Source organism: Amblyomma mixtum, chromosome 10 (assembly GCF_055824585.1).
Source record: "Amblyomma mixtum isolate Tamu chromosome 10, ASM5582458v1, whole genome shotgun sequence".
In the NCBI taxonomy this organism is placed as follows: domain Eukaryota; kingdom Metazoa; phylum Arthropoda; class Arachnida; order Ixodida; family Ixodidae; genus Amblyomma; species Amblyomma mixtum.
The window spans coordinates 78,625,133-78,646,767 of NC_143021.1; the positions used below are offsets into that span (position 1 = coordinate 78,625,133).

General features: G+C 49.3%; 1 pseudogene; it reads left to right on the forward strand.

Moving 5' to 3' along the window:
• The first annotated feature begins 16,786 nt into the window (after positions 1-16,786).
• Positions 16,787-21,094, forward strand: LOC149326235 (uncharacterized; annotated as a pseudogene).
• Positions 21,095-21,635: the final 541 nt, after the last annotated feature.

A 21,635-nucleotide genomic window follows, 5' to 3' on the forward strand; every position in this document is an offset into this window, starting at 1 on the left:
AGCTGACCTATTCATTAAATCGATGTGATCTTCTGCGCAGCAGCGCTTGCAGTGTTAGGCAGTGTATTACGGTAGAGGCAGATTCCTTCAATATTTACGTTGCGTGTTATTACCGCCAGAGATTATGCCGTACACGAAGCGCTGCTCTAGTTTCCAGATGTTGTCGGGAAAAATCGTGCTTAATTTCACAGGACATTTTTACCTTAATGGTTCCCCATGTTCCTGGCACCAGCCGGTGCATGCAGGTCAGCTCCATTTGCATCTCATGATCTGGTAATCGCAGGGCAGCGCACTATGCATGGACTACTGGCCAGCAGCATTTGACAGCATCAATGCTGCCGAATTGAAAGGGCTGGCTGTGCTGTTTGAAGGCGACGGTTCGTACAAACACGGTGCACTGCGTGAGCCCGCTGCTTCTGTAGTTGATTGCGGCCCCGTCGTGCCTTGCACCGCCTGGGAATACGACCCGCTGGGTAAACAGCCTATATTACAGGTAAATAACCATGAGTTTGTTTCCAAACACTGTCACCACTCCTCGACACTAAGAAAACAAAAGAAAATCTAAAAGCTCTCAGAAGAACATCTTAAAGCTCTCAGAACCAGCGCAAAAGGAAAACGGACAAGAATGAAGGGGGACGACCTGCCCGTTGTCCTTTTCCGCTGGTTGTCCTGAGTTAATGCCTTACCGTCTAACCCAACAACAACTGGATCTAAAAGCGCGCCACCTCATGAAGTTTGGCTGGTTGGAATTCTATGACTAAAGAATTAGCGCAAAACACAGGACATGTGAAAAAGGAGGCAACACGAGAGTTGCAGTCGTCTCTTCTCTCTTGCACGTTCCGTTTTTTTTTTTCGCACTGATTCTTCGGCCATCTCTAAAAGCTTTCTCTTCGAAACTTATTTCTTGCCAGAAACAGTGCCACATTCGTTTATGCCTATTAACTATTTCATTTGCAGCTGGTAATAGCATGTAATTCCCAGCATTCGCACTCCATAGAAATTATATCCGGGAAGCCTACCTCAGCTGCACGTGGGCAGCCATCAAGAGGACCAGAGTCGCTACCGCGATTCTTCAAAGGGCATCAGCAGCCGCTTTGACTGGAAGCCACATCGACGGGGTTCCTTCTTGGTTTCCGCGCTGTGACTGGCGGTGAGCACGGTCGCCTTCGTAGTATACTGCTACGTGCTTTTGGAGTTGCCGACAATAAACGCTGCACCTTGGAGTACCTCCGTATTTTCTCGACAACGGCTGTCCACCAGCATTGTCACACTCTTCTCTGTCTGGCTCATGAGTGGCAACCGTTAGAAAGTGACGACGCTTGACGAAAACTGCGTCCACCCGGACTTTAGCCTCGAAGAAGCCACTAGTAGCTAGCGCATATGCATGAAGAGAGGGGTCGGCCGGCTGCTGCGGCTGCATCTTCTAGCAGTGCATTGCCGACCCTCCCCACGAACCACAGAGAGCAGCAAGGGAAGCAGCGCCCGATGCCCGTGCATTATGTGGTCAGTGCCTCGTACGGCTCGAGCACAGGCGAGAGGCATTTAAAAATTTTTTTTCTCCTCCTTTTGTCTTGCAGCGTTTCGCTTGGCCTTAAAACAAGCTTGAGTCTTTGACGCTCTGAGAAGTGCTTCGCAAGGAGCGAATGACAGTTTTGTTCGTGTCATTATGTTGGTCTCGTTTCTTCCTTGTTCTCTTCTTTTCTATGTACTACTGCAATAATGCCTGTACTCTCGCAGCTAATGAAGATTTCTAAATAATGTTAATTCTGCCATGTGCTGCATCTGGCGAACAGCTGGCAAGTGACCCAATTTGCGCAGAGATAATCTGTACGCTTGCAATTGATGCGTGCAACTACAAGTGGTGCCGGCTTCCGCACTAACCTAAAGGGGGAGGACACAGATCATCCTTTGCGTCTTAGGTAAGTTCCAACTCACTCAATTCAAGGATTAGATGTACCGCATTCAATTAACATACTGGTAAGTGGTTGTGCTGCGGCCTTAGAATGGAGCCGGATGAGTAGAGAGTAAAAAGGGTCTTCTATACTGCGAATTCTTCGTGTTTTCGACGCTGGAGCTGAAAAGGGCACGGCTATATCGAAGACCGTCAGGGACTCCAAAGGCGGCGCAAAGGCGGAAGAAATTGTTTCTAATGCTCAGGCGCATCAGCCAGCGAAAGCAGCCAAAACGGACTCTCTGCTCAGCACGAATAACACAATCGACTGAAGGTGGCTGTCGTCAAGCAGCCAAATCAACACTTGAAAGACGCACATCCGGTCCACACTTGCTCTTGCTCACAGAACAGAAAAACTGCTGTTTTACGAATCGCTTGTTTCTTCTGAGGCTGATTCGACCATGCATGGAAAACTCGCTGATAGGTGAGGGTATAGTCAGTTCAGTAATAGCGTTATTGAGACTCGTGTTCAGGCTCTTCTATGCCAAGCGCATATTCACGAAATGCGCCATGATTCATTTAAACTGAAGAAAGCATATGAGAATGTACTTTATTTCCTACTCGACTTACTCGCACTCGTGTTGCATACAGTGCAATAAACGTTTTCGCCACCACGAGAATAAAATGAGTGATACATCGTTCGTGGGTGTTACAGAAAGCATAAAAGGCATCCGCTGGTGGTACTGAAATCCAAGAGTTTCACATTTCTCAAGCAATGCTCTAGCCTAGTGAGCTACAGCGGCGGCTGTCTGGCCACCTCATTTCTAAGTCTTCATGTTACGCCTAGCGTCAAGTTCCGATTATTCACTAGCGCCACTCCAGTTGAGAATGGTGGACGTATTCCGTGCTGGTGTAGCTCAAGTGCCACGTAGAGTGTGGTCTAATGGGGAAAGCATCAGCTGTACCATAACCCTCCAAAGCTACTTATGGTATCACTACTGCTAAAACAGAGAGCCTCGCTATTCTCCTAAGCAGGCAAGGATAAGAGAATGAGGGGCTGATTAGGTTATATTTACGAAACAAACTAGCAGCTATAGAAGAGAATTCAAGTGCACGGGAGTAATTTTTTTAGTAGTGGCGTTCATTGGAAAAGAAAGTTAGTTCAGTAACTGTTTTAGGCAAATGATGTTACAGACAATAGTAGAAGAGGAATCCGTGCTGGCCGGGAGATCATGTTTGACAGTTGCTTTGGACCTGTGTTGTCCCCGCTTGACCATATTCTACGTAGCACTCACCGTCAGCAATGGCGAAAACTGCGTCCACCCGGACTTTAGCCTCGAAGAAGCCACTAGTAGCTAGCGCATATGCATGAAGGGAGGGGTCGGCCGGCTGCTGCGGCTGCATCTTCTAGCAGTGCATTGTCGACCCTCCCCACGAACCGCAGAGAGAACGAGGGGAAGCAGCGCCCGATGCCCGTGCATTATGTGGTCAGTGCTTCGTACGGCTAGAGCACAGGATAGAGGCATTTAAAATTATTTTATTTCTCCTCCTTTTGTCTTGCAGCGTTTCGCTTGGCCTTAAAACAAACTTGAGTCTTTGACGCTCTGAGAAGTGCGGAAGACGCCATTCTCACAGCTGACCTCCACTACGGCGCGGTGGCGACGGAGGCTGAAACCGCGGCCGCAACGGAACGGAGTAGTCTTCGAATCGAAAGAGGCGCCGGACACCGGCAAACCAGTTTGGGTGGGCTCTCGCTCTTCCCACGTGACTCTACGTCAGTGCCTTTTTTTTTCTCTCCCCAGCGGGCTGCGAAGAACGATCTGGTGAAAGTCGCCTGTCGCCTCCTCGGCTTTAGTTTGTTTGCTTTTTATCGTACAAAAAAGAACGTGATCTCGCGAGCTCACGCACAAGTTAAAAGCAAGTTTCAATAACTATGCGCAACTCCACAGTTTGCTGCAAAACAACGCGCGTACGGCGCTAAAGCTAATGGATTCGAATATGGTAAGCTATTATTGATGCGGTAGAGAAATGCACACTGTACTGAATCTGGCCAGTCAGCAAAATTCAAGGTATCAAGGGAGATAATGAACTTTGTTATCAATGTAGGAATATTTCCCCTGAACTTGTGAAATTGGTCTTCATACTAAGTAGTCTGCTTCGCCGATTGGTTGCGCCTCTCTTCTAATGTATTTCTTTCTAATGAGCTAATACAAAACTCATTCGGAGACTCTTTTGGCTGGAACACCTCGTACATTCCCAAATGAAATAAAACCGTGATCCGCACTCTGTTCGTTGGCAACGGGCGCTTTACGGGGTGGAAGACGTGTGCATCTCACGACTGCGAGAAAAAAAAGCTTTTTTTATCTTCGTGCAAACTGTTAAGGTCGTAGTACACGGGCCTGGAAAGACTACTTCCAGACGTGTGTCATCGGGAAGCAAGATGCGGTGTCAAGGTCGGAATACACGGGCCTGGGAGAGATTACTACCATACGTGGGTCGTCGTCAAGCAAAGATGCGGCGAAGGCTAAGCACCGGCGGAAGCAGCAGCGACGGCGGCGACGTCCGGTGGCCGAGTCTACCCGGGGTCGCCGAACGACGGAGCGGTGCTCACAAGATCAAGCTGTTGCTGCTCATGGAAGGACGGCTGTGTACTCAACAGAGGCCTCGTGCTTCGGGCATCCGGCGGGGGAGTACGAGGACGGTCGTTCGCCTGCTGGGAGGGAGCGAGCAGAGGACTTGCCGCAGTGATCAAGGCGAGACATCAGTGTTTGTTGATCTACCTCTTCCCATCCCCCGAGCTGTGATAGAGCGAGGGAGCCCGGCACCGCAAACACCACCGCCTCTGCCGTGGGTGTTACCACCAGCGTCATCAACTGCCCATCGGATTGGACAGTTTTCTTCGGACTAAATTGCCCAGTCAAGGATCTGGGGAATACGAACCGTATTTAACGGGATGTTTTTTTTTTGTGTGTTCAGAGCACTCCCGTTTCGACTGTAAAAATGTAAATAAACCTTGTGTACAGTTTCCTCCTTGATGGAGTTCGCCATCTTCCTCCCGACACGGGACCTGCGGCCCTGAGCTATCCTCCCAACTCGCTGGGCCCCTCCGTCCGCAATGACTGGTTGGCAGCGGTTGGATCGACCGTGCTTCAGGGTGCTGCTTCTTTGGGTGAGTGCTCGGACTTTGCTTGAGATTTGCCAGGCTTCAAATGTGCGGGTTATAACTTTGAACTGCTGGGAATCGAGGGAAGTTGTTCGGTGGGGCGTGTGTGTGTTAACCTCACGACAACAGTTGAATAGCAAATCCAGGGCTGGGAGCAGCAAGCATGGATTTCATGACATGGCCGGAGGCAGATTTTCTAGCGCTGTGCGAGGAGTTGGGTGCGGTACTACAGGAGGAGATGAAGAAAGCCGATATTTGTAAGTCACTCTTAGAAACCGCTTACGAGGAAACAATTGAGTTTACTGGGAACTCCTCAAACCCGAGGTAAAGAAAGCACATGATAGGCGAAAGAAGGAGGAAAATGAGCGGAAGAGAGTCGAAGAGCAACGGCTAAAGGCAGAGCAAGAGAAGCAGGAAATAGAGAAACAGGAGCGGAAAATAGAGGAACAGGAGCGGGAGTTGAAAAGAATGCTGCTTAGGGTTGAGATGCTACGTGGCGCAGTCAAGAATGAAGGATGCGTAACTTCGACAGAAGCGGAGAGTGAGAAAGCAGGGTGCCAAGAACGTGCACAAGAAGCAGGTAGTCTTAAACTGCGCGAAAAGGCGGAACAAGTAGATCACAAGCGCATAATAGCAACAGTCAACCAAAGCATTGGCAAGGGAGACTGGGATCTGACGCGATCTCAGCTGCGAGTATTCAAGAGAGGCGAAAGCATTTCAAAATTTCTTGACAAATTTGAAAGTAGCTGCAAGAAGTCTAAATTAGACAAAGAGATTTGGAGCTACATGCTTGTGTCCCTTTTGCCGCCTCAGTCTGAGCCTGCCCGATAAGGATATGGATGACTACAGAACAGTAAAGACAGCTCTATTCCGTCACTTCGGAGTTAGGACAGAGTGCCCAGGCGGCCGGATGCACTCTGATGCTAGAGTGAAGGAACCATTTAGGTGTGAAGCGGCTTCCGTCCAGACTAAACCCGCTAAGCATCAGACTGTCGCAGAGTGTAAAGATTTCGACGCTGCAAAGCAACAGGCGTGTAATCGGCCTGAGTGGGAACGAAACGCGACAACTCCAGAGAAACGTTCCAAAGATGCCAGAGAGACCGTTACCGAGCAGGACCGACGCGACGCTAGGATAAAGGGACCAATGCATACGTGTGGTCGGAACAGAGGTGTAGCAGGAAAAGGGGAGAACCTGACACCAGAGTGTAAGAAAAGGGCACGCGAAACCGTTGCCGAGCCGGGTCACCGCGTTGACATGAAACGGGGTTCAGTGCAAGCGTGTGACCGTCAAAGAGGTAAACCTGAAAAAAGGGAAACACCCGACCCGACAGCTTAAGGGAAAGGCCCGCCAGATCGTGGCCGAGTTGGATAAGCGGGACGCCACGAGGAAGAAGTGTGTTCGGGCGTCCAAGCGGCACGGGCGTGAAAAGGAAAAAGTAGAGGTGCCCATATCTACAGGTTCAGACAGTGAAATCGAGGGTAGCCTTAAAAAGTGTGCACAAAACAGTGCAGAATGGTCCCATCGCAGGGTGGATGCAAAGAAGAGCCAGGCGTGCTCGAAGGCAGTCAGATAGACGCGCAAACGACAGAGGACAGTACTCAGGGGAATGAGTCGCCTTTGAGTCGCGTGACGTAGTTGTGGGTCTAAGCTTTGAGAGACCACGCCTAAATCGGGCTAAGTGGCGGTTTGACTTCGGCCGTTATGAGGTTACATGTAGTTTCGCTTTATGGCCCCGTCTGCTGTTGTCAACTACAAAATTCTGAGTTCAATTTTAGGGTTCCCGTTTGTACTGATTAACAGCCTGGTGGATCTCGGGTGAATTTCCTTGCACTGCCTGGGGAGCGGCGCTATGTTGTGTGGTTGGTTTCGACTAATGCCTCCATAGTGCGAGGATTAGGACTCTGCTGTGTGCTCGCAGAGAAAATCAAGACAGGCATCCCACTCTACAACTCAAGCCCATCTCTCCTGGGCGAGTGATTGTGACCACTGGCCGGTCGAGATTCTCCTGGCCGCGGAGCAGCTGTTAAAGGCCGATTCACACGACGGACCGTTCGCCCGCGGCCCGCGCACTACGTGTGCATACGTCAGCACTTTGAGGGGCGCGCTGTCGGCCGCAATCCATCCATGCATCCAGCGCGCCTCTCAAAGTGCTGACGTATGCACACGTAGTGCGCGGGCCGCGGGCGAACGGTCCGTCGTGTGAATCGGCCTTAAGGTCGTAGTACACGGGCCTGGAAAGACGACTTCCAGATATGTGTCATCGGGAAGCAAGATGCGGTGTCAAGGTTGGAAAACACGGGCCTGGGTCTGCGCCGGGCAGTGCATTGCTTCTGTGTGGTGTGTCTGTGTGAATGAGTTGTACTGCCGTCCTTTTTGTACCGGATCTATTCCGCTCTTCACTGACCGGTGTTAGACATTCTACCATATGAGGTGGTCGGTGACGCCTTCAGGAATGATCTATCCTAAGAATAGGGGTGTGCGAAACTTCGCCATTTTCTAACATCCAATCTAATATCCTACTATTCGATTCGTTGAACGAGTCAAATTGTGCACGTTCGAAATTTTTCGAAACGATCTAAAGTTTTAGAACGGTTCTAGAATAACAGACAAAAGAAAGCAGCCGGGTGCGCTACAGTTTGCTTCGGTAGCTTTTCAAAAACGGGGCTCCCTCCGACGTCGCGGAGCATGCTGCCACGATTGATCCTGGCGTTCGTCATCGCTACGCGTGCATTCGTGTGGCGGCGTTTACGGTGCTCAAATCATACGGCTTCCAAAACTAGTCGACGCGGCAGCGTTAGGCAAAGTTTAGTAAACCCTGCATTCATGCTTGATATTGGTGGGCATGGGTCGCAACTCTCGTCCCTTTCGTGAACTGAGACGTTCCTCCCGTCAACTGTCATTTGGCGTTAGACTGTTCGCCGTCGTCGTCAGTAGCATACAGTAGCATGAAATGAATATCGCGGAGTGAAAATACTATCTGAATGTTTCCGTTCAGTCTTTGGAAACCTACAGCTCTAACCGTACTCAGATACTCAGATTAGACGCATTGTTCAGCGGGAAGTCGTTTATGAATGCTTTTTTTTTGCCGCATATCATGAGATGACACACAGAGTCCATATATCCGCTGATTCCTTCTTTGGACGCTTGTAGTTTTCTGCTATTTATTGTCAAAAGGCACACCTTTGGTCTTCTATGGCACTGTTAAGTAGCCAGTACGAGAGCAGGACTAACCTTAAAAGCAAAATTTTGCTACGCACCGGAACGTCAGACCATTGCAAAAAACATGTTCACAGCAGCATCTTACAGTATTAAGGCGGAAGCCTTTAATGCCTCATCGGTGTAAGCAGGAGTTGTCGACAGAAATGTCACGCTTTTCAATTGGTCGAAATGGTCCTGACGTCACAGTGCACGAATTTCAAACGGGGCCAATTTTACTTTGGCTAGTAACCATGCAACCAATTATAATGACCGTATAGTGATGCTTCAAGTAAGTGGGAATGAGTTTAATTAATAGCTTAATCACCCAATTAGACCAAATTAACCTTTCTAATCAGGCCAGATAAATAAATAAAACCTAGTAGAAAATTGGTCGAGTTCGGGAATCGAACCCCGGACTCCGGAGTGCGAGACGAGCATGCTAACCACTACGCCATGCCAGCTCTTTTTTCTTTATTGCATGGAAGAACTTCCGTAAAAAGGGGGAAAACTTCAATCAAACTGGTTCGCGTCTCAAGTTACCGGGCTGCTTAATACGAGCCCGCCATAGCCCTAACTCAACACGGCATCCCCATCAAAACCTCAAAATTCAGGGAGGCACACACATGCATCTAGGCACGGCAGCCAGCTTGTAGGTTCTTCGCGTGCAGCATATACACTCCTCACCAAAGCACACTGTTCACGAAACACAGATTTGGACGATCTCGGTGGCTCGGCATGTCTGTCCATCATACGGGTTTTCCAAAGACTGAATAGTCCCATCAACACAAACAGATCATAAGGCACTACAGAGTTTTTGCCAACTGGCAGAAATCTAATAGTGCATGGTGCAATTTCAATGTCCTTCTTAAGAGTTCGTTGTAGTATGTCCCAAAAGAACATGGCATCACGGCACAGAATGAAGCAATGATCAATTGTCTCAGGCACGTTACACAGACGGCAATTCACATTCCAGGGTACAAACATCTCCTTGTCATTAAGAAATGTCTTGACAGGCAGCGTCGCTGTGTATAGTTTGAAAAAGAACGTTTTAGCCGCTGCCTGAATGCACATCCGCCTAACACGCTTTAGAACACTGATGTCCAAAGACCCCAGATAAGGCTTCCGATACAATGGTGTAGGGAACAAAGACTCAATGAGAGCCTGGGTCATCTGTTTTCTCGAGAGGCTATAGAGGTAATCTAAAGAGAAGCGCACAGTGAGGAAATTGAAAGTGTCAGCAACCTCCTTAAGGAATCCCCATAAAGTCCCCTCACGAGCCTGCATAGTCGGTGCGAATAAGTAAGGCAAATGAAAACTAAGCCGCCTAATGAGCACAGCTACCAGAAACGGGTGGTTTGCCGATTTGAAAAAGAAAAAAACGGGAAACAAGTTGATACACGAACAGGTGAACAAGGCCCACTCCACCACCCTCTAAGGGAAGGAACAAGTTGTCACGGCTCATGGGCTCCCATCGAGAGCGCCACACGAATGTTGCAAATATTATGTGTATTGCTTGCACCTTCCTCCTCGCACAATGCAGGACTTGAAGGACATACGCGAGCTTTGCAAACAAAAATATGTTACAGACCTATGCCCTCTCAAACACTGAGAGTTCCCTACCCATCCAAGCCTGTGTTTGCCGCCGTAGAGTTACAATTTGTGAATCCTAGTAGGCTGTATTGTTGCGAACTTGGTGCAGCGGAACGCCTAGGTACTCAAGAGGGCTACTGTCCCAGCATATGCCACCGAACTGGCTTGGCCTAGTTCCCCAATGACCCAACCAAAAGCCTTTGGATTTCTCTAATTTAAGAGCCACGCCTGATACATCGCAGAACTGCTTAGTCAAGTGTAAAGCCTCAAGCACACTCTTTTTGTCAGAACAAAAGAGGGCGACATCATCAGCGTAGGCTAAAACTTCACATTGAGCCAGAGAGAAACCGCGGATAACTGCGCAGTTAATAACATTGAGACAGAGGGGTTCCAGATATAGGGCAAACAACAACGGAGACAGTGGACATCCTTGACGAACAGATGCTTCTGCTGGTATTGGTTTCGTTAGCTCCTAATTAACAATTACCCTTGTATAAAAGTTCTTATAGCACAGCCTTATGCCTTTGAGCAAGACGTCACCAATACTTGCATACCCCAAGACGACGAACAAGAAATCAGGCCGAACTTTATCAAACGCCAGCTCGATCGTTTGGAATGAACACAGGCGCGTCTAGTGAATACGGTGTCTTAGTTCACTCCCCTTTTCCTCCCTTCCCGTTACGGCGAGGTTCAGGTGTCCACCGAGGTATGCGAGACAGATACATTTTCTTTCCTCAAAAACTAATTTACCGACGCGCAAGGCGTACAACCGAACGGATGATGGCGTTCTGTGGACTCCCTGGCAGCGTTGGAAGACGCTGTCGCATTTCACTCTTAAAAGCGAAGCTTAACATCTTAACCACACATCAGTGACACAAGCAGCAACACCGCGCTTAAGGCTTTCGCCTCACCGCACTTTAGGTCATCAAAGTGCCCCCCTGAATTTTCTCTTGAGGGATACTGGTAAATTCATGCTCTGAGAGAACCTGCCGAATGCACTCCACCCCATTCATATTCTTCTGGTTAATTGCCCCTCATGATCCGGATCAGCGGCCACTACCCACCCTAAGTAAACATATTCCCTTACTACTTCCATCACCTCGCTACCAACTGCGCATTGCTGTTCCCTTGATGGACTGCTGAACATTACTTTGGTTTTCTGCATGTTAATTTTTGACCCCACCGTTGTGCCCTGCCTAACTCATTGATTATGGTTTGCAGGTCATGTCCTGAAGGACTTAGCAAGGCGTTCTCATCAGCGAATCGCAAATTACCTAGGTATTCTCCATTAACTCTTGTCCCCAACTGTTCCAATTTGAGGCCCCGGAATACCTGCTGTAAACAGGCTATGAATAGCATTGGCGAGATCATGCCTCCCAGCCTGACACCTTTCCGTATTCCACAGTTGGCTCTACTTTACGGCTGCTGATATGCCTTTATCCAACGCTTCGCAAATTTCAGCCGTTTTTCGAGCTATGTTTCAAAGCTGCTGATTGTTATGCGAATGTTTCCGCGACAGTTTCAAGCAAGATCAACTTCAAAAGAAAACATTCGACAGAAGTCTGTCTGGTTGGGAAATTTAATGTTAGGAGAAGGTAAGTGACGCCAACCAAGTAAAATACAGGAAAAAACACGACGTTTCGGGACCGGCTCGGCCCCTTCTTCACGGTGTGACTACGGGCGAGCGCAGCTTGGCTTTTTAAGCCCCTGTGTGGAGGACCTGCGGGTCAATGGCCGCAGCCCATGGACGTAGGATGAGGGGAGAGTCCCCAGGGAACGATTAACATTCTCTCGTGTTTGCTGTATGTGCCACGACTCGAGTAGAAGCCTCCTGCGTGGGTTAGCTTCCGTTTCCAATACAATGGTGCTGTCGAAGTCAATTGGGTGGTCACACCCTTCACAGTGTTCGGCCACGGCGCTGCGTTGACGATTCATGTGACGGACGTCCGCTTTGTGTTGGTTCATCCTTTCCGCGAAGTTCTTCGTTTCCCCTATGTACGACGCCGGGCAGACGGAACACGGAATTTTGTACACGACGCCCTGGGCCTTTTCTCTGGGCTGCCGGTTTTTTGGGCGGGGGAGAAGGCGACCGATAGTGCTGGTCGGTTTGTGCGTTGTCAGCACCCCTTCTTTTCCGAGAATGCGACCGAGCGTCTCGCTCACGCCTCTCACGTAGGGGATGCAAACACGTTTCCGCTTCTGGCATGCGTCTGAGGAAATAATAGACCGGATTTTGTTTTGCCTTTCTTGTTTCCTGATAATGCGCCGGATGAATGAGCTTGGGTAGCCGTTCTTTTGGAGGTCAGAAATGACTCGGTTCTTCTCCTTCCTTTTATCTTCACTTGAGGAACATATGGAGTCGGCTCTCTTCAGTAATGACGTAACGACAGATGCTTTGTGCGGGATGGGATGGTTCGAATCGAAATGTAGGTACCGTCCTGTGTGGGTTGGCTTCCTGTGCACCGAGGACTGCAGGCCTTTGTCGTGCCTTGTAAGTAGGACATCCAGAAAAGGCAGGCTGCCCTGCTGTTCATGTTCAACAGTAAATTGTATGGCCGGTTCAACTGAATTTAGATGACTCTGGAGGTTTTCTATCTCTGAGGTTTTCACCACACAAAAGCAGTCGTCTACATAACGGAGGAATAACTTTGGCTTGGGATTAAAGGAGGAGAGGGCCCGGCTTTCGACGTCTTCCATGGTTAGGTTAGCCACTGTGACTGAAATTGATGCCCCCATAGCAGTTCCGGTTGTTTGCTTGAAAAATTCTCCGTTGTAGGTGAAAAAGGTACTGCGCAGACAGAGGTCGAGAAGGCGACATACCTCATCGACGTTGAGTGGAGTTCCGTGTTCCGTCTGCCCGGCGTCGTACATAGGGGAAACGAAGAACTTCGCGGAAAGGATGAACCAACACAAAGCGGACGTCCGTCACATGAATCGTCAACGCAGCGCCGTGGCCGAACACTGTGAAGGGTGTGACCACCCAATTGACTTCGACAGCACCATTGTATTGGAAACGGAAGCTAACCCACGCAGGAGGCTTCTACTCGAGTCGTGGCACATACAGCAAACACGAGAGAATGTTAATCGTTCCCTGGGGACTCTCCCCTCATCCTACGTCCATGGGCTGCGGCCATTGACCCGCAGGTCCTCCACACAGGGGCTTAAAAAGCCAAGCTGCGCTCGCCCGTAGTCACACCGTGAAGAAGGGGCCGAGCCGGTCCCGAAACGTCGTGTTTTTTCCTGTATTTTACTTGGTTGGCGTCACTTACCTTCTCCTAACAAGATCAACTTCGCTGCAGAGCGCGGATATTTTAGTATGTAAAAATAAAAAACCCAAAAGCAGCCGTATCGAAAATCTTGTGCGTTCTGCAATGAGGAAAAACAACCGTCAAGTGGCATGGTTACATGAGGGGCATGGAAAAGACGAAGAATTCATGGTAACACATAAACTACCTCCTACTGAAAAGGGAAGTCCTTTTCACCCATTCTCCATTTTTTCAACGCCTTGAAGTTAGAAGTAGGTGCAGAGTCGCCTAGAAACAATTACTTTTTTCCAACGATTTGAACGCTATCGACGCAGCTCCTGACACGAAGATCGTGTTTTGCTCCTGTTCTCGGCAAGAATCGTCCAAGAAACTACTGGTGCAATGATCGCGACATCAGGCCAAATTCTTGCGCCGAATTCAATGGAAAGGCCGGTTGTGTAGAAACGAGTGCATCGGTGCCTCCGAGGAGAGGACGGATGTGACGTCAGTGTAAGCACATGAAGTTCTCGCTGAACACGGAAGCGACGAAAAAGCTTGATTTCCACGCTGCTTAAGCATGTAGCCACGAAGCGAAGGGTGCTAAGCGCTTCCCACTACGCAACCTGCACGATGCATCCATCAGTGGCAGGCGTCGTCGCTAGGCGGCAAGACAAATGAGCTTTTTCCTGTCCTCCGGGCTCCGATAATTTCTGTGTGTACCTGAGTCAGACACGTTATAGAGGCATTCCGGAAGGCGCAACTCCTTTTCGGTAGTGTGAAAGTAGTCTGTCGTGATCAATGGGCGTGCGATGTGCATTTTTTCTCACAAGGTCTTTACACACTGAAAGGGTGTCGATCAATGCCAGTCCTTCGCTCTAGCGCATGTGCGGGCTGGCATCAAAGAAGTTTGGCGCCTAAGGCAGAGAAGAGCGCCGAAACCAAATGAATACGAGACGGACACTGACCCCGGTTCGGGCGCGCACACCAGGGGTACCCAAAAGAAACCGGACTAAATTTTTTGGTCGGCAAAGCTTCTGTGGTACCGCGTTTTACCACTAGGAGCGCATAGAACGAACATTCCAGAGTCAGTAAGCCGAGTGCCGTCGTTGAAGGAGGTCAGACTAGTTTAGGCAGAGTTTTAGAGTGACGACTGTTTTGTGTGAATGTCGTTTTTGCAATGGCTGATTTTCCTGAACAGCGTGCGCCGGTGAAATTCTGATTTTTTCAAGGAAAAAGTTGAATGGAAACTCTTGAAATATTAAGGAAGACGTACAAGGACGATGCTATGGGAACAATTCAAGTGTTCTTGAATCGAATCCTGAATCAAAGCAACAATCATGCCAATGGAAAACTTCAAATTCACCTCGCCTCAAGAAAGCTCGTCAGTTGAAACCAAACCTCAAAACAATGCTGATTTGATTTTTTTTTTTGACGTGAGAGGAGTCGTCCATTGAAAATTTGTTCCGAAGGGTCAGACATTTAGCCAGGCTTTCTACTTGGATGTTTTGAAAAGATTGGGCAACAGTGTGCGGTGGAAGCGGCCAGATTTGTGGCGGTCGGGTGACTGGTTTTTCCATCATGGCAATGCCCCTGCTCACACAGCCCTGTCTCTACGACAATTTTGGACCAAAAATGGCATGACCCCTATTCCTCAACCCCCATACTCTCCCGACCTTGCCCCGTGATACTTTCTTTGTTTCCTAGAATGAAAAAAATAGGTGAAAGGAAAGCGTTTCGCTGATCGCTGATATTGCTGAGGTGAAGAAAAAAACGACGGAGGCACTGTCAAGCATCACAAAAGATGAATTTAAACAATGTTTTGAAAAATGGAATGAAAGATTCTACAAGCGTATCATTGCAAGTGGGGAATACTTTGAAGGAGATTGAAGGTGTGTGCTTAAAATGTGAACACAAAAGTTCAAATAAAAATAAGTCCGGTTTCTTTTGGGTACCCACTCGTACTCTTAGAAATATTGAGCGCATTTGTTTTTCAGTCCCGGAATGTCCGGGACTACTTGCGGACTCGAGTCCGGTATTCTTTTTTCTCGGGCCGCCCAAAAGCTCCGCCCAGCAGCCAGAAAGCTGCCTGCATCGCCATAGGGACACGTTCCTTTTTCGCCTATGGCAGTTCGCGGGCTACTTGGGGATGCCACATAGAGTTTCTTACTAGTACCCAGAGGGAAAGCAGGCGGCGCTGCACTTCAGCCACCATGGACGCGCAAAGCATCATGGGACGGTGAGCTACTTGTTGCGGGGGAGTCGTATTTTTTTGGGAACACGGAGTGGCACTACTAAGATGTTTCATTCCGAAAACGCTGTTCGTGTGTGCGCAGACGACTTTCGCGCGAACACAGTGTGCTGAAGCCATAGTAGTGAAAACGCAACGACATTATGACGCCAATAAAAGGTTTCACTTTTTCAAAATGCCATTAAAAAACCTCTTAAAGTATCTAAGCAACAATATTTTATTAAAAATATATTCACTTTTAAAAATTTGCCTGTTAATATGGAAGTATTGTTTTTGCAGGGCTGATTACTTGACCAATAGAAAAGCTGGCCATGTCTCTTTTTATGCAAACTTTGCATTTACATGCTTTTTCTGCACGTTTGTTGCAATTTACAGAAAGGATATTGAATGTTAGGGCATTAGTAGTTATCGAACAGCTTTATTTTTCTATTATTTTTTGGACGAAAGTTGTAGTTCTGCAGTCGCTAGCTCATCGGCCCATGATGCTTTGAGCGCCCATGGTGGCTGAAGTGGTCTCGAGCGGCCTCCATGCAAACTCCTACAGACGGGTTGCCAGCTTTACCTCTAGTTAATAGTAAGAAACTCTATGGGCTGCGGGGAAGGCAGCAGACGACAGCTGCGCGCCGCGCTGCCAGCCATTTGAGTTAGACTCTGAGTGCATTTTGCTTACTTTTAGTGTTCCTGGACGGCGATATCGTGCGTTAAACCTTCACGTGATCTGCATAGCTGCTCTCTTGCATCTTCGTTCTATTTTCTCGAAATACACCCCATACGGACGTGCGTTCGGAGCTTCGAAAGCGTATTGTTTACTCGTGTCGTCAAGAGGTTCTTGTTCACTTGTTCTGCGACATGCTGTCTGCGCGTTTACCTCAAAGCGTCGCAGTTCAACAACTCGCATACTTGAGTAGCTATAGCGTTTGTCGTCAACATTTGCGCGAAGGCTTTACTCTGTCTGCCTATCCGCCACGAGTTGGGGCACTTTGTGCGTATTTCGCCGCGAGCAGTAGCGGCGAGCACACCTCCGAAGCTGAGTTGTGTAATACAGCTACGCTTAGCTGACAGTACGGTCTTCAAACGGACTGAGTATCGTGATCGAGCGCACGGCGTTGCTTGGGCGTCGTGGCGGCCATGCGATGCGTCGTCTGCTAGCATATGACAGCGTCCTGGTACAGTAACCGAGGGGGAGCTAGGCTCTGGCGGCGAGTCCGCAAGCGGTATCTGGCAAGTAGGTCATGTGACCATGGCGCTCTGTCAGAGCGGACGCCGAGACCTGTCAGCAAGTATACCGGGGCTGCAAAAATAAATGCGGCCAATTTTCCGATACCAGCGGGAGGAAGAGAATGACGACGAAGAAGAGCAGCGGCGCGCTAAGCGTGCCGTGGCCCCGTGACACGGGGCTATCGCGCAGATGAAGAAGCGTCAGCAGTTCAGAATGCGCAGCTCACCAGAGATGGTCTTTTGCAGTCGGGGCAGCCTCCGTCCGCTCAGACCCTTGGAGACCCAGGCGCTCGCGACGCTGGAGTCAGCTGGCTTCGCGGGCAAGGGTCAGGGGCCACACCAGCTGGAGGACGCGGCGGAGAGCTTCGATGAGGGGCCGTTTGGAGACCACGGCCGCTTCGAGCTCCTCGCCCTCGTGAGCGCCCTCATGGCACGCACCGACTTCGCCAGCCACGACGCCAGCTTCAAGGTAACGCTATGTAGAGGCGTACGGCAGGCCCACGATAAGCAGCGACCGCATCCGTCCAAGCGGCTAGGAGTAGTTTCATCAAGAAGGTTCGGAAAGATTCTCGCGGCAGATCTCCTTCGTCAATTACTTGCATGCTGCTGTGCACAAGAAATACTGAGAGAAAAAAGAAGACGCGAGGCATTATTGCGTGCAAGCTTTATATTCGTGAACATATAGCCAGTGATCGCTGAATTTTGTACGACACCTCTTGTAAGTGAATGTGTATGCCGCGCTCAGTATGACCTGCAACGTGCCGGAAGCGACTTTACTGCGCTTTGCGCTTCACGGGACTTGAATGGCACATGGTGCATACTGCAAAATCGTCACCTCTCGGAATCACAGCTCGATGCACAATTTTTCAACACCAGCGGGCTCGCACTTGATTGTGTAGGAAGCTCTGGGCACATATTGTGCATTATACTGAGTGGGAGAGGGCATGAGTGGCACAGCGTATACCCGATAAGCCATTTTCGCCCCGCTATAGTTCGGTGCGCACCTTCACATAGATTTTTTTAGGGCGGATATATTCAGGCATGCTGCAATTTTTATGCAAACATATCGGGTGCCAGGAACAGTGATATATGCTATGAAATGGCTGTAGTCAGCATTGAATTGTTTTATCAAACACTCCTTCGGCGTTCCTTGAAAGCAACCGCTCATCACTGTGCGAAATATCTCAAATGTCTGAAATGTCGTGATGGCGCAGGATTTGCGCGCACTTTCTATGCATCTTCTAAGCATCATCTTCTTTCTACGGCATAGTCACATGCGCTACTAGACCCTAACCTTAAACTGCTTGTATTCCCTTAAAATGATTCGACTGAAGATATCATGCTTGTGCGCAGTGTCCTTTGAAGTGGGAATTGGTTTTGTGGGTTAATCAGTGCGCTTTCATCAAGCTTACCGCACAACTTCCTCCTTCTGCAAGGAATGGATGGTTCAGATAAATACGCATTGCTTGGCCCTCATATTACTCTTGACATCTTATGCCAATCGCATTCTTGGCCCACATTACTGTGCCGTGAGTTGGTTTACCCTGAGGCTTTCTGCCTGGTTATGGAAACCACCAACAAACCGAGTTCTCCAATCTTTACAACCTCTATGCTCTACTATGAGTTCGCAAGGCTTTTCCATGCGTTTAGAACATAACTGTCATGACAGTCATGCCATGACATAAGTGTCATGACAGTCACCATTGTCCCAAAAATGTGTCTATTGTCTGTGTTCTGCGCTGTGCATGGGTTGCCAAGCACCGCGGGTTGAAGGTTTGCGCGAGCGGAAGGGTTCCGGTCAGGCATAGCTGCATGTACACTGGTGCGCCGTTGCGTCACTCACTCAGTCTCCGCAGGGAGGAGAGAGGATGGGCGCAGTGAAACAGGGCTCTAATTTCAGGAATAAGATGTATATTGATGTGTTGCTCATGTGACGCTTAATATTTCCGAATCACTCCTTCCCGGGTCGTGCCGGAACAACAGGCTTACTCGAGAGGTCACACCCTTACTCATGCAGCAGAGTGCTTGCAGTGCCCATTGTATGTGTCACCCGGTGGGTGCACATAAGCTTGTTTTTCCGGCCCGTCCCGAGACGGGCTATTCGGAAATATCAAGCGTCGCATGAGGGACACCTAAATCAACGTCTTACTCCGGAAATGAGAGCCCTGTTTCGTTGCTGCCCTCCGCTTTTCTCCATGAGGAGACTGAGGGCACGCCATAACGGTGCGCCAGTGTGCGCGCTGCGACGGGCTGACCAGGGTCCTTCTGCTCGTGCGAAGCTTCTACTCGCGACGCTTGGCAGCCGGTGCTTAGCTTATAACCTAGACAATAGACACACTTTTGACGGAATGTGTAGTGTCACCTTCAAAATCACAGCGCAGTATAAAGGGTATAAAGATGGCAGAACTAGGCTTGTCGGTGGTTTTCGTAACCAAGGAGTAGCCCGCATCAGGGTAACACAACTGACAGGATTAGGTGTGGGCCAAGAATGCGAGTGAGATGAGAAGTGATACGTGAAGAGTGAGATGAGGGTCGAGCATTACGTATTTATCCAAACCATCCATTCTTTGCAGAAACACGAAGTTGTGCGGTAAGCTTAATGAAAGCGAACCACTGCAGGAGTAACGCTGAGACTTGTCGAGGTAACCACAGCGTCGGGTCGCGAGAGAGTGGGCAGTCAATGAGCTACGCCTGTCGTATACGTCGCAGTGCCCTGTGCAGGTACTCTCGAGCTGCCCTACATCACAGCACCCTGTTAACTAAATAACACCAGTATTAAAACTTAACGATAACTGTTTTAATTACAGCGGATCTATGTCATAAGCTATAGCTGACCTCTCCCTTTTATTGGCGTGATCTTCAGCTCAGCAGCGCTTGCGGTGTGAGGCACTGTACTACCCTAGAGGTAGATTCCTTCATCTTTTACATTGCGAACTATTACCGCCACGGATTATGCACTACACTGAGTGCTGCTCCAGGTTACAGAAGTCTGTCAGCAAAAATCGTGCTTAATTTCACTGGACGTTTTTGCCCTTTCGGTTCACAGTGTGCCCGGCACTAGCTGGTGCATCCAGGTCGCGTGCATTTGCATCTCATGAGCTGGTCATCGCAGGGTTGCGCACTACTCATGGACCGCTGGCCAGCAGGCTTTGACAATATGAACTCCACCGAATGGAAAGGGCTGGCTATGCTGTTTGATGTCAACGGTCCGTACAATTACCGAGCGCTGCGTGAGCCCGCTGCTCCTGTAGTTGCTTGGGGCAGCGTCGAGCCCTGCACCACCTGGGACTAAGACCTGCTGGCTAAACAGCCTATAATAGAGGTAAACATAACCCTGACTTTCTTTCCAAAGAATCTCGCCATTCTTCGAGAATAATAGAAAAAGAAGAAAATCTAAAAGCTGTGAGAAGAGCATCTAAAATCTCTCCGAAGAAGCAGCGCAAATGGAAAATGGACAAGAATTTAGGAGGACGACCTGCCCGTTGTCCTTTTGCGCTGGTTCTTCTGAGATCATGGCTTATCAACCAGCTGAACAACAAGGGTATCTAAAATCTCGTCACCTCATGATGTTTAGCTAGTTGGAATTGTATAACTAAATAATTAGCGCAAAGGAAGAGGAGACGCCACACGAGAGTTCCTGTTGTCGGTTCCCTCTTTTAGGTTCTGTTTTTGTTCCTACAAATTCTGCAGTCATCTCTAAAAGCTGCCTCTGAGAAACTGATTTCTTGACGAAATTTTCACGCAGCCACGAAGAGTCCCACTTTCCTTTATGCCTATTAAGCATCGACTTAACAACCGGTAATCGCCTGTAAATCCCAGCATTTGCACTCCATAGAAATTATAAATTGACAGAAGCGCGCGCAATAGAGACATTACACCCTCCGTGGCAGGTATTCCCACATTGGCTATTACTCTCTGAGAGACAGTTTTCGAAGAGCAGTAGACCTCATCCTCTTTTCAAGCAACGGTGCGTAAGAGGCACTGCTTGAGATGAGAAAAGCCACGAATGGCCTTTTCATTTCATAAAACTAGTTTTTTCTATAGCAGCGCTCGCCGTGCGAGGCATTGACCGTCCATAATGCGCACTCTTTTGTATCGCGAGCGACTACCGCCTGTTCGAGTTGTCCTACGTGGTGCAAGGAGTGCTACTCCAGCCTAATATTCTGTCTACCGGCAGCAGCGATCGTTGCTCAGTTTTGCAAGGCCTTTCTATGCTTCCCATGTTCGTAGCGCCACCTAGCGCATGCATTCGATCCACATTTTAAGCTCGAGAATCCGGTAATTGCAGGGCAGCGCACCATTCATGGACCACGGGCCAACAGCTTACGGCAACATGAATGCGGCCGAATGGATGCGGTCAGTCCTGCTGCTTGAAGGCGACTGCTCTAACAGTCAGTGCACGCCGGGCAAGCCCACGGTTGCTGCTGTTTCTTACGGCCGCGTCATCACCTCCACTGCTTCGGACCATAACCCGGAATTTCGCGGCTCTAACGGCGTCATACATACATACATACATACATACTCGACTGTGACCGACTGAACTAGCTGATGGCGTGATGGGTAGTGGGCGAACTGCCGAGTTGGCCTACCGCGTCGTCAGCCACCGTCAGCCAGACTGCCGCGCATCCGGCCCTCGAGATGGCCTCTCTCGTCCCGCTCTCCATCCCGTATGCAGCCAGTGGGCCACCGGCCTGGGCTATAGACGAAATCGCGCTGAGATGGTTGCACTCGGAGTGACCCGCGTCTACCGGATGCGAGCAACACCGGAAGCAGCGCCGGATGTCCGTGCAGTATGTGGTCGCCTCGTACTGCTCGGGCATAGGACAAAGAGGCATTTTCAATTATTTATATCTTGTTATATTTCGGCGTTTCGCTTGGCGATAAAGCACGCGCTGGAAAGTGCTGTGCAAGAAGCAAGTGGCCGTTTCGTTCGTGTCATTTTCTTTGTCTTTACTCTTCCTTGCTCTCTTCTTTTTTGTGTACTACTGCAGTAATGCCTGTACTCACGCTAAATTTAAAAGATTTGAGAATAATGTTAAAAGTGGAAGGTGCTGCATCTACCGAACAGCTGGCAGGTGACT